Raw genomic sequence first — 12,333 nt, forward strand, 5'->3', positions numbered from 1 at the left:
GTTTCTTTTTCAGAAAGCTAAAAAATGAATTGTTCCTAAATATAATGTAAATGAAAATATAATGTAAATATATTCCATAAAAAGCGATTATTCTTATTGAAAAGATATTTCTTATTTAAAGAAAGTTATTTATCTTTTGACAAGTACGAGAGAAGGCTAATAAAACTTGCATCTTCAAATCTTTAACATTTGTATCACAGTATTATAAAGTATTTCTCCCACCTTCTTGGGGTGCCTTCGTGGTGTAGTGGTCTGCACGCTGGGCGCTTATTCCAGAGGTCCGCGGTTCGATTCCCGGCGAAGGCGTTGATAAGTTTTCATCTTTCTTGGTTCGAAAATACCTAATGACTCTACAAGTGGCATCGGAACTTTTATAGTGGAAAAGGTATTTTATCACATTCCTCTTGAACAACTTCTCAAAGTTCAAGGAAGGTTGTAGGTTGACTTCTGAGCAATCTGCTTTTTAAAAGTCCAAAAGCTAAAACGTGCTTGGATAAGAACAATTAGTAGGGATATGAGTGAAGGGTATGGCTTTGATATATGTTTCTTGTTCCATTTTATTCCAGGAAATTAACAGTGGATTTGGACGTGAAGTTAATTGCTTTGCCTGGATGCAGATCTACTGATTGATGATGCTGTGAGTAAAGAGAAAGTATTTCGTATTTGGAAATTGGGTATAAAATGATGATGTCGTGTCTATGACAAAGTGCAATTATATAGCTTCGAAGCTGTCAAAGACAGCTTTTGCAACCTCGGCAGCTCTATCAGTATACAGTAGGTCCACTGGGTCTTCAATGCCGATGTTAAACAGTCTGGCCTGGATTGCTGGGCAGCGAAGATGTGATGGCGAGACAGTGGGATGTCATCTGGGCAATGAGGACAAATGTTGGTGTAACTGCGCTGTCCGTCTGCAGAAATCCTCATCCTTTTAAGTGATTCGTCCTAAGTCTGCTTATGATAGTCGATATGGCTCTGTCACAGTTCAATTCCTTGATGGAGTTTTCTTTAACGTGACCGATTAGTCTTTGGCTGGCAACTGCATTGGCATCAACGAGGGTTAGGCAGTTGAATGGCTGAGGAGAATCACGGGATGCCTTTGCAAGCTCATCGGCCTTCTCATTACCAAAAATATTTACATGAGCCGGTATCCATTGTAAGATGCAGGATCTTTGGGCAGCAATGATTTTGTTTGTGAGCTCAATGATCTGATGACTGAGTTCACATTTGCCCTTCTGGATCGCTTGCAATGCTGATCTGCAGTCAGAGAAGATGATGATGCCCTTGGAACTCTGGTCTACTTTAGAGAGATGAATCTCCAGAGCACTTTTGATGGCAACGAGCTCGCATGTATAGTTGGAGGCGATTTTAACAACAGGAATACTGTGGCATTTCTGCACTCCGTCTGGTCTGATAAAAAAGACTCCTGCTCCTCCTCTGTTCAGATTGGAGTTGGAAGAGCTGTCTGTGTAGGCGATCGTCAGATCTTGAGTCAAGGTCATGAATTCCTCAGTGGTAAAGGTTTAAGTTTTCTGCACTCTCTTTAACTTTTATTTATCTTTATAGCAAAAATAAACAACAATCATAAATCCCTTTGAAAAAAATTCTTTATATTATAAGGAATTTCTCCCGCCTTCTTAGCATGCCTTCTTGGTGTGGTGGTCTGCACGCCGGGTTAGTATTCCAGAGTCAGCGTTTCGATTTCCGGCGAAGGCGTTGCTCATTTTTCATGACTCCGGCTTCCATAAATTTCTAATGTCTCTACACTGGCGCCCGAACTAAAAGAGTAGTGGATGATGACTCTCCACACCCAGGATTTGGCGATTGGGTATCCTAGAAACTCTACTCGCCCTTTAAAAGGAGAAGTATATAAGGTATTTATCCCATCTTCTTGACGTGCCTTCGTGATGTGGTGGTCTGCATGCTGGGCGCGTACTCCAGAGGTCTGCGGTTCGATTCCCGGCTTTGCTAATTTTCGTCTTTTCTGCTTCCAAAATACCTAATGACTCTACAGTATAAATTAATTAGCTGCATTTGGTAATTTCTTGGGACATTACTGACGCTGCTTTTTAAGAATGGAAAGGAAATAATGGAAATTAATTATTTAATTAATTTAATGGAAGGAAAAGAATGTAAAACTGTACTTAAAGTCATTAAAATCTTAAACCTTTATTCAAGTTCTTGGCATAATAAACAATGTAATAGTAACGCTAATTAATTTACGGGAAATACATTGGCGGATTATATAAAATTGCTTCGGGTACCACGAGTTTGAGACTACTATTGTAAATCGCCAAATCGCGGTGTCCTTCTCAAGCGCATTTTGAGGAAAAACAATTATTCTTCTGAAATTCAAAATATATTTGTTGAATACATACTCGTATATATGAATGAAAATAAAAAATTAAGTAAACATGCAAAATGTTTGTCATTTATATTTCTATCAATAAGTCATAAATCACATGCCCACTATCACAGAACTATTTATAGCGGTACAGTAAAAAATAAACACGCAGAAGAAAATTTTTAATATGTCCCGAAAGCTTTTATTGGCATGAATAAAGTGTTGTACCGATCAAAAGCAGTCGGTCATTTGATTTCTGTCCTGAGAAGCGATTTTATGCTTCAAATGATATTACTGTAGGGTACGAGAGTTTCTTAAGACGCTGCGGGAAAAGTAGGATTATAGATAAGCCAAAAGAGATGATGGCCTAACCTTTTTGTCGATTACCTTTTGGCTCAGATTATGTGATCCCGCTCTTTGCTAAGATTTTTTTTTTATTGAATGGTAAAGTAAAGTATTTAGAAGGAACGTTGGGTATGATAAGAGTTATTTTCTTTCAAGTATAGTATTGATAAAAAATTGCTTATATGCAGTGCAGATTTCTTATTTTGTGTTACGAAATGGAAAAATAACTTCCGAAAAATTGCAAAATAATAGTTATAAAAATAGGCGAAGTCGTACGAAAAGGAGCAACAATTAGGAAAGAAGCAAAGATTGAAGCAAATTTATAGTTCTTTTAATTAATTCTTATTTATAGTTATTTTTTAAAATTTATTCTTATTCTTTTTCGCCATGTTGCAACTCAACTCTTGCTGAGATCCGATGGCTGAGTGACGTCATCTCGAACTATGAACTCTCGCTTAGAGATTGCACGAGAACTCGGATCGGAGAAGTCGCACGCTGCCTCGTGCCACATTCAAACACTTTTCATTATGTAAATACTCTGTAACCCGTTTGCGTCTTCATTAAATATGTTTGTGTAAAGAAAGTATTTATCATTTATGGATTATTCCTTTCAAGATTTTGCAGATAGAGATGCACAGAGGAGAATTCAACCAGTGGCCCTGGCAGAACCCATTGGGACAAGGTAAGCAGTTTTGTTTTACCTTGATTAATTAGTTAGAAGTAACGATAACGATAGGAAAATAAATAATAATATTGTGGCGCCATAACGTGGGGCCATTGGGTTGAATTTGAACTGAAATTTAATATATTTTATTTAAAGCAAAAACATGGATTTAGAAAAATTAAAAAGGAAACGATCTGCTATAAGAGCAGTAGTTACGAGGCTGATAAATAAGATAGAAAGAGAAATTCCTAATGAGGGGGATAAAAATGTAATTGAAGAAACGGTTGCTCATAGTAAAGAAGGTAAAGAAGAACTAATCTTAGCGGATAATGAATTTGAAACTTTAATTGATGTAACAAATTTAGAAGATGAATGTCTAGAGAAGAGTATAAAAGTAAAATTATTGTTTGGAAATTACGCACGAAAAGATATTTAGATACTAATCCACATAGCGCTAATTCTACTTCATGTGGAACTGTCACTGAATCGCAAAACAAAATTAAACTCCCTAAATTGGCCCTGGAAATGTTTTCGGGAAAGGATGTGTGCAGTTGGCCCGGGTTTTGGGCACAATTTGAGACAGCTGTACACGAAAACGAAAGTCTACATGCGATAGATAAATTTAACTATTTAAAGTCAATTCTTACTTCCGATGCAGAAACTGCAATACAAGGGTTGACGTTAACAGCGGAGAATTACGAGAAGGCTGTGAAAATATTAAAAGATCGCTTCGGACGCAAAGAACTAATAATAGATACCCACATGAACAATTTATTAACTCTGACTCCGGTTAAAAGGTCTTGCGATGTGACAGCACTTCGAAAATTATATGATTGTTGTGAAGTACAAATTAGAGGATTAGAATCGTGTAATACGCCACGCAGTTTGAAAAGGCAATAAGTAGATTAACATAAAAAGTTTTTTAGCATTAATAAAAATGATTTTATAATGCAGACTCTAGGGAATGGCTAAATAAAGAGTTTTAACTTCTGGGATAGTGATCTGTAACCCAAATGTATAATCACTTATGTCTTTAATATGTTAAGTAAGTAATGGAAATTCATGTTCATATCATTTTCCATTTAGTTTCAGAAATGCTATAATTATAAATGTCTAACCAAATAATACGTCTGTCTAGTTTTAAATTATAGTCTCTTTACCATTAAATAGAGACAAAAAAATGTAGTAGTTGTCCATAAAACGTCTGGCTATGTACCCTGAAAATAGCCATTTGTTGTTGTGATGTGCATGAATTTCATCCGTCTTGTTCATGAATTTTTGTCAGATTAATATGGACAAAGTTTACTAAAATATTATCGCATGTTTTTTTTGTCAAAAGTGTTTCGCTTACGAATACTTCCAAAAAAATCATATACAGACTTGATAAAGTAAGATAGAAGATTCTCTGCTAATATATAAATAAATATAAACAAAAAATCTAGAAAACTACTTTTTGAAGTAAAGTTTGCTTAGAAAGAATCTTTATAGAATGGTATGGGTAGTAAAAATCCCATAGAAAATATAATAAATATGAAACTTCTTTAACAAAGAAGTTTTTAGTAAACTATTATCATTATATCAATGTATCATTAAATATAGCGATATAATTTGCTTTCATTTATTTCAAAATTAGATCATAATATTTTAATCTTACTTCACGGGTAAAGATTAGAACGAGTATAGATTAATATTATGATATATACAGTAAAAGCTTCAAAACTTTTAATGGTTTAATGGACTTAGTTAAAATTTTATTTTAACTTTCTATCGGCTTAATCCGTATGCTGTCTTATCTTCTTTTCCTCGTCACTAGATTACATTAATTTATTTACTGTTAACGAAGCTCTAGCAATGCAGCATAGAAATTTTAACAATTATTTGGTAGAATTCTAACCCGATGTATACGTTATAGGGACATTAAGTTTTTTTTTTGGAAGCAGGAGATGTGAAAAATGAGCAATGCCCTCGCCGGGACTCGAACCATGGACCTCTCGAATACGCGTCGAGAGTGCTGACTGCTACACCAAGAAGGCACGCTAAGAAGGCGGGAGAAATATCTTATAACGTACTCGGTTCCTTCGGGAAAATAAGATTTTCCAGTTGCTAGTAAGTTATCATCTTGAGCTTACCTATTACGCATTCGAATCTTAAAACGGCTTCTATATTATTTTGTTCACAGACTTCATAATCTTCTATTTTGGGAAGGACATACGTTTAGAGGCATAAGAGATTTTAATGTTGTATATTTATCGCATAGTTATAAAATACATTTCCCATTTCTGAGCAAGCAAAATAATTCTTTGTCTTCAATAACTCAAAAGCAGCTGTACAGGCAATCCTGGATGAAACCTCCCTGATCACCAGTGGGGTCCACTTTCGCTTAAATGAGATTTTAAAGTTTAAGATCTGCATTCTTCAATGGTTGCCAGCGCATGTCAACATCACAGGTAACGAGAACGCAGATAAACTGGCAAAAAGGCTCGAAATCTCAACAGTAATAATAACGTAAATGACAATCTCTGGGTCATGGACAGTTAAAAATTGAAGGAACATTCATTTCCAATAAAGCACCAGCTCAGTGACATCAATGGAGACCAGCTTATAACTAAAACCATAGCCAGGCTTAGAAATAGCCATCATAAAGGATTGCAAATTTACAGCGAGGTTAGGAAAACCTACAGAAACTGTGATAACTACCCAGACAGAGAACTGGCATTTTTTATTACCGTCCAATCTTAGTGAAATAAAAATTGGGGTTTTCTTTAATAGATCGAACCTCTACGATGACAACATTTTGCAGATTGCCGGGACTGTCATCTCAGCCCATGGCACTGTTTGAATAGTATTTACCATAGATACGGCAATAATAACAAGGACAACAAATACACCTTAACCAAGACCTGGCTAGTAAACTTTACTCTGCTACATAAATTAGATTAATGTTATTATTTTGTTATACATCATTTGCGTATAAATGCTATTTATTACTCTGTTGTATTTAAGTATGTCTGCAATTTTTTTAATTGCAAAGGCACTTGACTGACTATACATCGTTGGACCCCATGAGATTAGAGCATGATAAAGAAGCATGAGATTAGAGCACGGCAAAAAATACAGAACTATAATTACAAATAGACAAAACTGTAATTAACTTCATTGAAATAACAATAACTACATCGAAAGTCGAAAATGGAATAACATAATGCACGTAAGTATCATCCTTCATTTTACCCTTAGTAATATACATGTGTACCGTAAATGTCGCGACAAACTTCTAGGAGAGGTAGGGCCTATCATAAGGATTAAGAATTGCATAGGAACCCATGCCCAAAAACATCATTGTAAGCCCTTTGGAATGCTAGTGGAAAGTGAGGATTGCCTCATTCGAGAGGATGAGATACGGTGGAGAATAATCCAAGGACCAGCATACGTGCAATTGCCTCTCAAAGAAAGGAAGGACATGCCTTTGGAGAAGAAAAGCATGTCCTTCCATGCTTTTCTTCTCCAAAGGGTTCAGTCACTGCTTCCCAATGGCTATTCTGAACGTGCGCGTTTTCGCACAGTAGTTTCCGGAAGAATGTGCTCGAGATTTAAATTTCCCAGCTTATGTACTGTTCACGGATGAGGCCACATTCACTAGGGATGGGGTGTTCAGTCACCATAATCAGCATTTGCGGACTCAAGGTGTGCCCACGGTGTGCGGCACCACGCGGCACAACAACGCTTGAATGTGTGGGCGGGTTTGGTCGGCGACTACTTAGTCGGGCCGTACCTTTTACCATCAAGGTTGAATGCCTCGAATATTTGATCTTTCTGGAGCAAGTTCGTCCACCAAATGTAAGGCGCAACATGTGGTTCCAAAATGATGCTGCGCCTGCTCACTTTAAAGTGGATGTTCGTAGCCATCTGAACAGATCATTCCCGCATCGATGGATTGGGCGTGGTGGACGGGTTCCCTGCATCCACGCTCACCGGATTTATCGAGCCTTGATTTCTTTCTGTGAAGAGCCATCAAAAGTGTCGTGTATCAGGATCCTGTTGCGTCTGAAATGGATCTCGTGGCCTTAATTATTACCTTAAGTGCCTGGCCTGCGCAGCTGCTACAATCAAAGAAACTCCCGGTATGTTTGAACATGTTCGGCAATCAATGGTCCGTCGGTGTCAGGAATGTTTGGTGTCTGATGGCAAAAACTTCGAGTTGTAACATTTAAGCTGTTGAAACACCATTTCTATTTATGCCCAATAAATGATTGAAATTAGTCACTCTCTTGTTTCCTTTTTGATCTTCTACCTCTGCTATCACTTACCCCTGACATTTCCGGGTATAGGTTCCTATGGAATTATGAATACTTATGATGTGCCTACCTCCCCTAGAACTTTTTCGCAACATTTATGGTAAACCCTGTATATATATATATACATACATATGCTTTCACTTTGTTACTCAGCTTTCCTTTATTTAAGTTCAGTAGTAGTATATATGGGAAAGTTTTACACTCGTTATGAAAAAATAAAATTATAAGAAGTTTGACTATCATACGACAAAAATTAAACAGGATATTATAAGGAATAAAATATAAATAAAATTATAAGAATATAATTTTATTATAATATAAATAAAATTATAAGAAGTTTGGCTATCATACGACAAAAATTAAACAGGATATTTAATTTTAAAATTTGTAATTTTTGGGGTCATTTTCAATTTGTCTTGAGAGATTGGTTAATCAAGTTAAGATAATTAAAGCAAATAAGTTTAAATGAAGTGTACAAAACATATATTATGTGATCGACCGTACAAAGGAGACATGTGGTGTCCAAATCAAATTTTTAATGAACACGTATGAGGATTTTTTATAAAACATACACGAGAGAAAACAGTATTTTAATAAATATATTTAAAAAACAAAAGCGACATTCCAATAAATATAATTAAATAAAAGCCAATGGGTAATTTTCCGGTAATATATAAAAAATACCAACTTCTGAGGCATGATTCATTAAATTAGAATAACTGTTTACTGTAAGAGAAATTAACTGAAATAAGAATAGAATCAAAACACATTGCTCAGTAAGAGAAATAGAACCAAGGAATACTACACATTGAGGAAAAAAAGTATTTTATTTGTCTAAACTTAAACTCTATACATGATATTCAAATTTGTATTTGAACAATGACATTCTGTAATTAAAAATCTTTCCTGAATTAGAAGAAACACAAGTCTGCACTTTCATGCAAAGTAAAGGTTTGAACAGAGACTTCATTGATAATAAAATATCGCTTTTAAAACACAGTTGACATTCTCAAGTGAATTATTAGAACCCAAACTTCAAAGAATTCTCCTTTATTGCAACCGAATTAGCATAAAAATTCAGATTTAGGTAATTTAATTTGAGAATATCGTTGCTTCGTTATTGAATGGTAGTCTCTTGAGGTTAAAGTATTTATATGATTCTGGCAAACATATTAAATCGTTTAGAATCTCTAGTGTTTACGTTTGTTTATCAGATTCCAGAATGTTTTGTTTTAAGACATTTAACGCCTATATTAAGTTTCCGAATCGTGTCAAAAGGATGCAGTTATTGCCTTAGGAATTCATTTAGGGCATTTTAAAACTTTATTTGTTTCAGAACTACATTGATTAAAATTTTTATGCGAATATTTTTTGTTTATTGATATATTTTTAAACATCTATTAAAAATGATTTTATTATTTTATTAGGCTGTTTCCTGAGAAGAAATATTCATATTTTATACTCGCAATTCGGTGGAACTGCTGCAAGTCCTGGTTGCCAAAATATACAAATTATTCTCAATGTAAAATAAATTTGAATACTTAAGTAAACATGATGAAGTAAAATTTTAATAATCAATCGTTTTTAAAATTGTTTCATTAGTTTTGCATATCGTGACAAAATAACACACGCAGCTCACATGTATCATGAAATAATAACGAAAATTTATTATAATGTAGCATTTCCTGTCTTTTGGAAACATAAAATGTACGAAATGTCTTAAATATTGAAAAATGAACTATCAGTATGTCTTATAAGTATGACAGAGACACGGAAAATGGTTTAATGGACCCTATATTTAACTCAAAGGAAGTTAAGAGAAGGCACCACTAGTGCTTAGAAATATAGCCAGCAATTAGGGCTAAAATTAAACGTAATACATTGACTTAACTAAGTAAAAATAAGCGAACCTAATGGCTACACAATTAAAGTAACACTCAAGTTGGCTCTGATCTAAAGGTTTGTGTGATGGGGAGAAGAATGCGACAACGCAGAATACTACTCGCAAGGAAATCAAATTATCAACGTGGTCTTCAGCAGGTAGAACATCCTTTAATTCTACCCTCTAAAACCTTCCTTTAAGTACTGTCTTCTTTCTACCTCATTTGAAAATCACGCGAGCTAGGAATTTACATTCTGGCAGGAAAATGAAAATGAGAAGGATAGCAAATTCATTAACATAACTGGTTAAAAATTAAACGAGACCTTACATTTAATCTTTTGTATTCCGCTTATTTTATCACGTGATTTGTGATTTTGACATGGTGCAGATGATTGAATGATAAATGTGTGCTCTCTCTGAAGAGAAGTATTCCTAATCGATGAATAAAAAACTTGTGAAATGTATGATATTAAAACTTTGAAATGCAAAATAATTGTTAATATTCGGAAAAGAGAAAAACGGTCAATCATTACTTCTATATGGAAAGACGATTCCGAAGGAATACCCGGAAAAACTATGAATTGTTTCTGTTGTTGATGTTGTTTCTAATCGCCAAAGTGGTCTAGTCCTTTTAGATCAAATCCTTGAATTCAAATACCTACAAAACGACTAAAAAGAGAAGAGGTTCTGAGAAAATTTCTCGTCCGAAGTAAAATTAACACAAAATAAAGTATGATCAGGTAATGCCTGAGCAGCTCTTGTTTAGTGTAAGTCTAAAAATATTTATGCTCTTGTCTATAGGAGAGACTTCTTAAGTGTCCACTGGCAAAATGTCTGCTGGCTGCTTGATACGTCTGCTAGCTTCAGTTTCCCCCCAAAAAGTAGGGCAACACCACTGCATACTGTCGAGTATCAATCATGTACTAGAGGAAGATTCCAGAGATTTTTGAATAATTTTTTATACTAGGAGAACACCTTGTAGAGACATTAGGTTATTTTGGAAGCAAGAGAAATGAAAAATCAGAAACTCCTTCTCCAGGAATCGAACCACGAACCTCTGGCAAACGCACCCAGCATGCAGACCATTACACCACAAAGGCACGTTAAGATGAAAGCCATTGGATATGCAACTCGGAATTGATTGAAAGCTTAGAAAGTAAGTTCAAGATAGATATGCAAGCCCTGTCCCCAACTTTGGCCGATAACGTAGATGTTAATTTAGATGTGAGCATCGGTTGCCAGGCCAGTTAGGATCCGTATATCTACAAAATCAAGTTCAACAATATTCTCAACGTAGCTGAGGCCTCTTTCGATAGCGATGAGATCAGATCTGAACATAGAACAAGAATTGAAATTTAAATTTTTTAAGTCTAAAAGTAAAAGTAGGAGTCCTTATAGAGATATCACTGTCAAAATGGTTTTGATCGCCCTTGCTGCCATCTCTATATATTTGAAAAGCATATTAAGATATGTGATTGATTGTTTGAAGAGCCATCTCTTTCATAAATTCAGAGTTATCAGAAACTTCATGAGCTTGGTTCAAAATCTCGGTGTGAAAGTGGATGCCACTAAAGCGTACTGTTTCTAGAGTTTTTATAGTGTATACTGTTCTAGTGCATCGATGGCAACAAGAGAAATTCAGCCAAAATTGCGAAACTTTTAAATACATCTGCTGCACGATTAACAACTAAAAAAACCTAAAAAAAAACTTCTTCAACTTCTGAAGAGGCATGTGGCTCAACGCTGAACAGCTTGTAGAACACTGTACGAAAACTATTTAGCAAGCAATAAATGGAAGCACTTTGTTACACATCATGAGGCAGTGGCTTACCTAAATAAGGGAAACAAAAACGCTCTGTTCATTATTTAAAACGAAGAGAAAAAAGCATAAACCTAGCTCCTTCAATGCAAAGGGAGGTTTAGTAAGGTGTTTCGGATTGTCGCAGGATTCTCTTAAAATGGGAGATTAAAAATGAGAAGAGTAGAATAAATGTTAAAACCAGCTCAATTAAAAATCAATAGAAAGGTTTACTTCGGATATTTAAAGAAGAAATTCCATTTCTTTATCCCTATGATTTTCATAGAGTGAAACTTTATAAAAACAAAGCAAGTGCCGCAGCACTTCTTGGAAAAAAGCAGGGACTGTAACATGCATTCCATACATGCCTTTCCAACGTAATTTTGCGACTTCCCTTCAGGTTAACCTATGGACTTTGGACTTTGGGCTCTTCAAAAGAGCTCTTCCTAACTGTAACCATAACTCCTCCACAACTGATGGATCCTGAAAAGTCGTGGAACAGGAATGGAAACCAAAACCCTTGGAAATTTTATGAAAAAGTCTTCTGTTATGGAAATCACAATGCACACTTTTAGTCCAGGAAAAAGGATGCTGTAAGTTCGAACATTTGAAGAAATGCTATCTATATTTTAAACATAAATTAACGGAAAATGATAATACTCATAACTTAAAGTTAAATTATAGATAAAGTTAAAAGTAATAGGATGTTTACCCATTAGGGCAACTTGTTATAAAAAATGGATAAATACTTTCTGAATTTAATGCTTAGGGATTTTAAATATTTTGTTTCCCTTGGCAGTTAGTCAATCATTGCTTTACACTGCACTGCATTATAAAAGAAAATCTGATGTGTAAATCATAGGACTTGAATATTTAATTACACGCATTTTTCCTGCACTTCATTTAAAATTGTTTCCTCGAATTCCGTTAGAGATATATTTATCATTCAATTAATTCAGTTCTCACTTCGAGATAAGTCAAAAATACATAAAAACTCAAAATATTTTC

The 12,333-nt window shown here is 34.9% G+C and overlaps 1 non-coding gene across 1 annotated transcript; it reads left to right on the top strand.

Moving 5' to 3' along the window:
* The first annotated feature begins 233 nt into the window (after positions 1-233).
* TRNAK-CUU (transfer RNA lysine (anticodon CUU)) lies at positions 234-306 on the top strand. Its single transcript has one exon. It is a non-coding gene; the product is annotated as a tRNA-Lys (tRNA).
* Positions 307-12,333: the final 12,027 nt, after the last annotated feature.

The sequence above is a fragment of the Stegodyphus dumicola genome, chromosome 3 (assembly GCF_044657685.1).
Source record: "Stegodyphus dumicola isolate Sdum_Otavi_A_Nest chromosome 3, ASM4465768v1".
In the NCBI taxonomy this organism is placed as follows: domain Eukaryota; kingdom Metazoa; phylum Arthropoda; class Arachnida; order Araneae; family Eresidae; genus Stegodyphus; species Stegodyphus dumicola.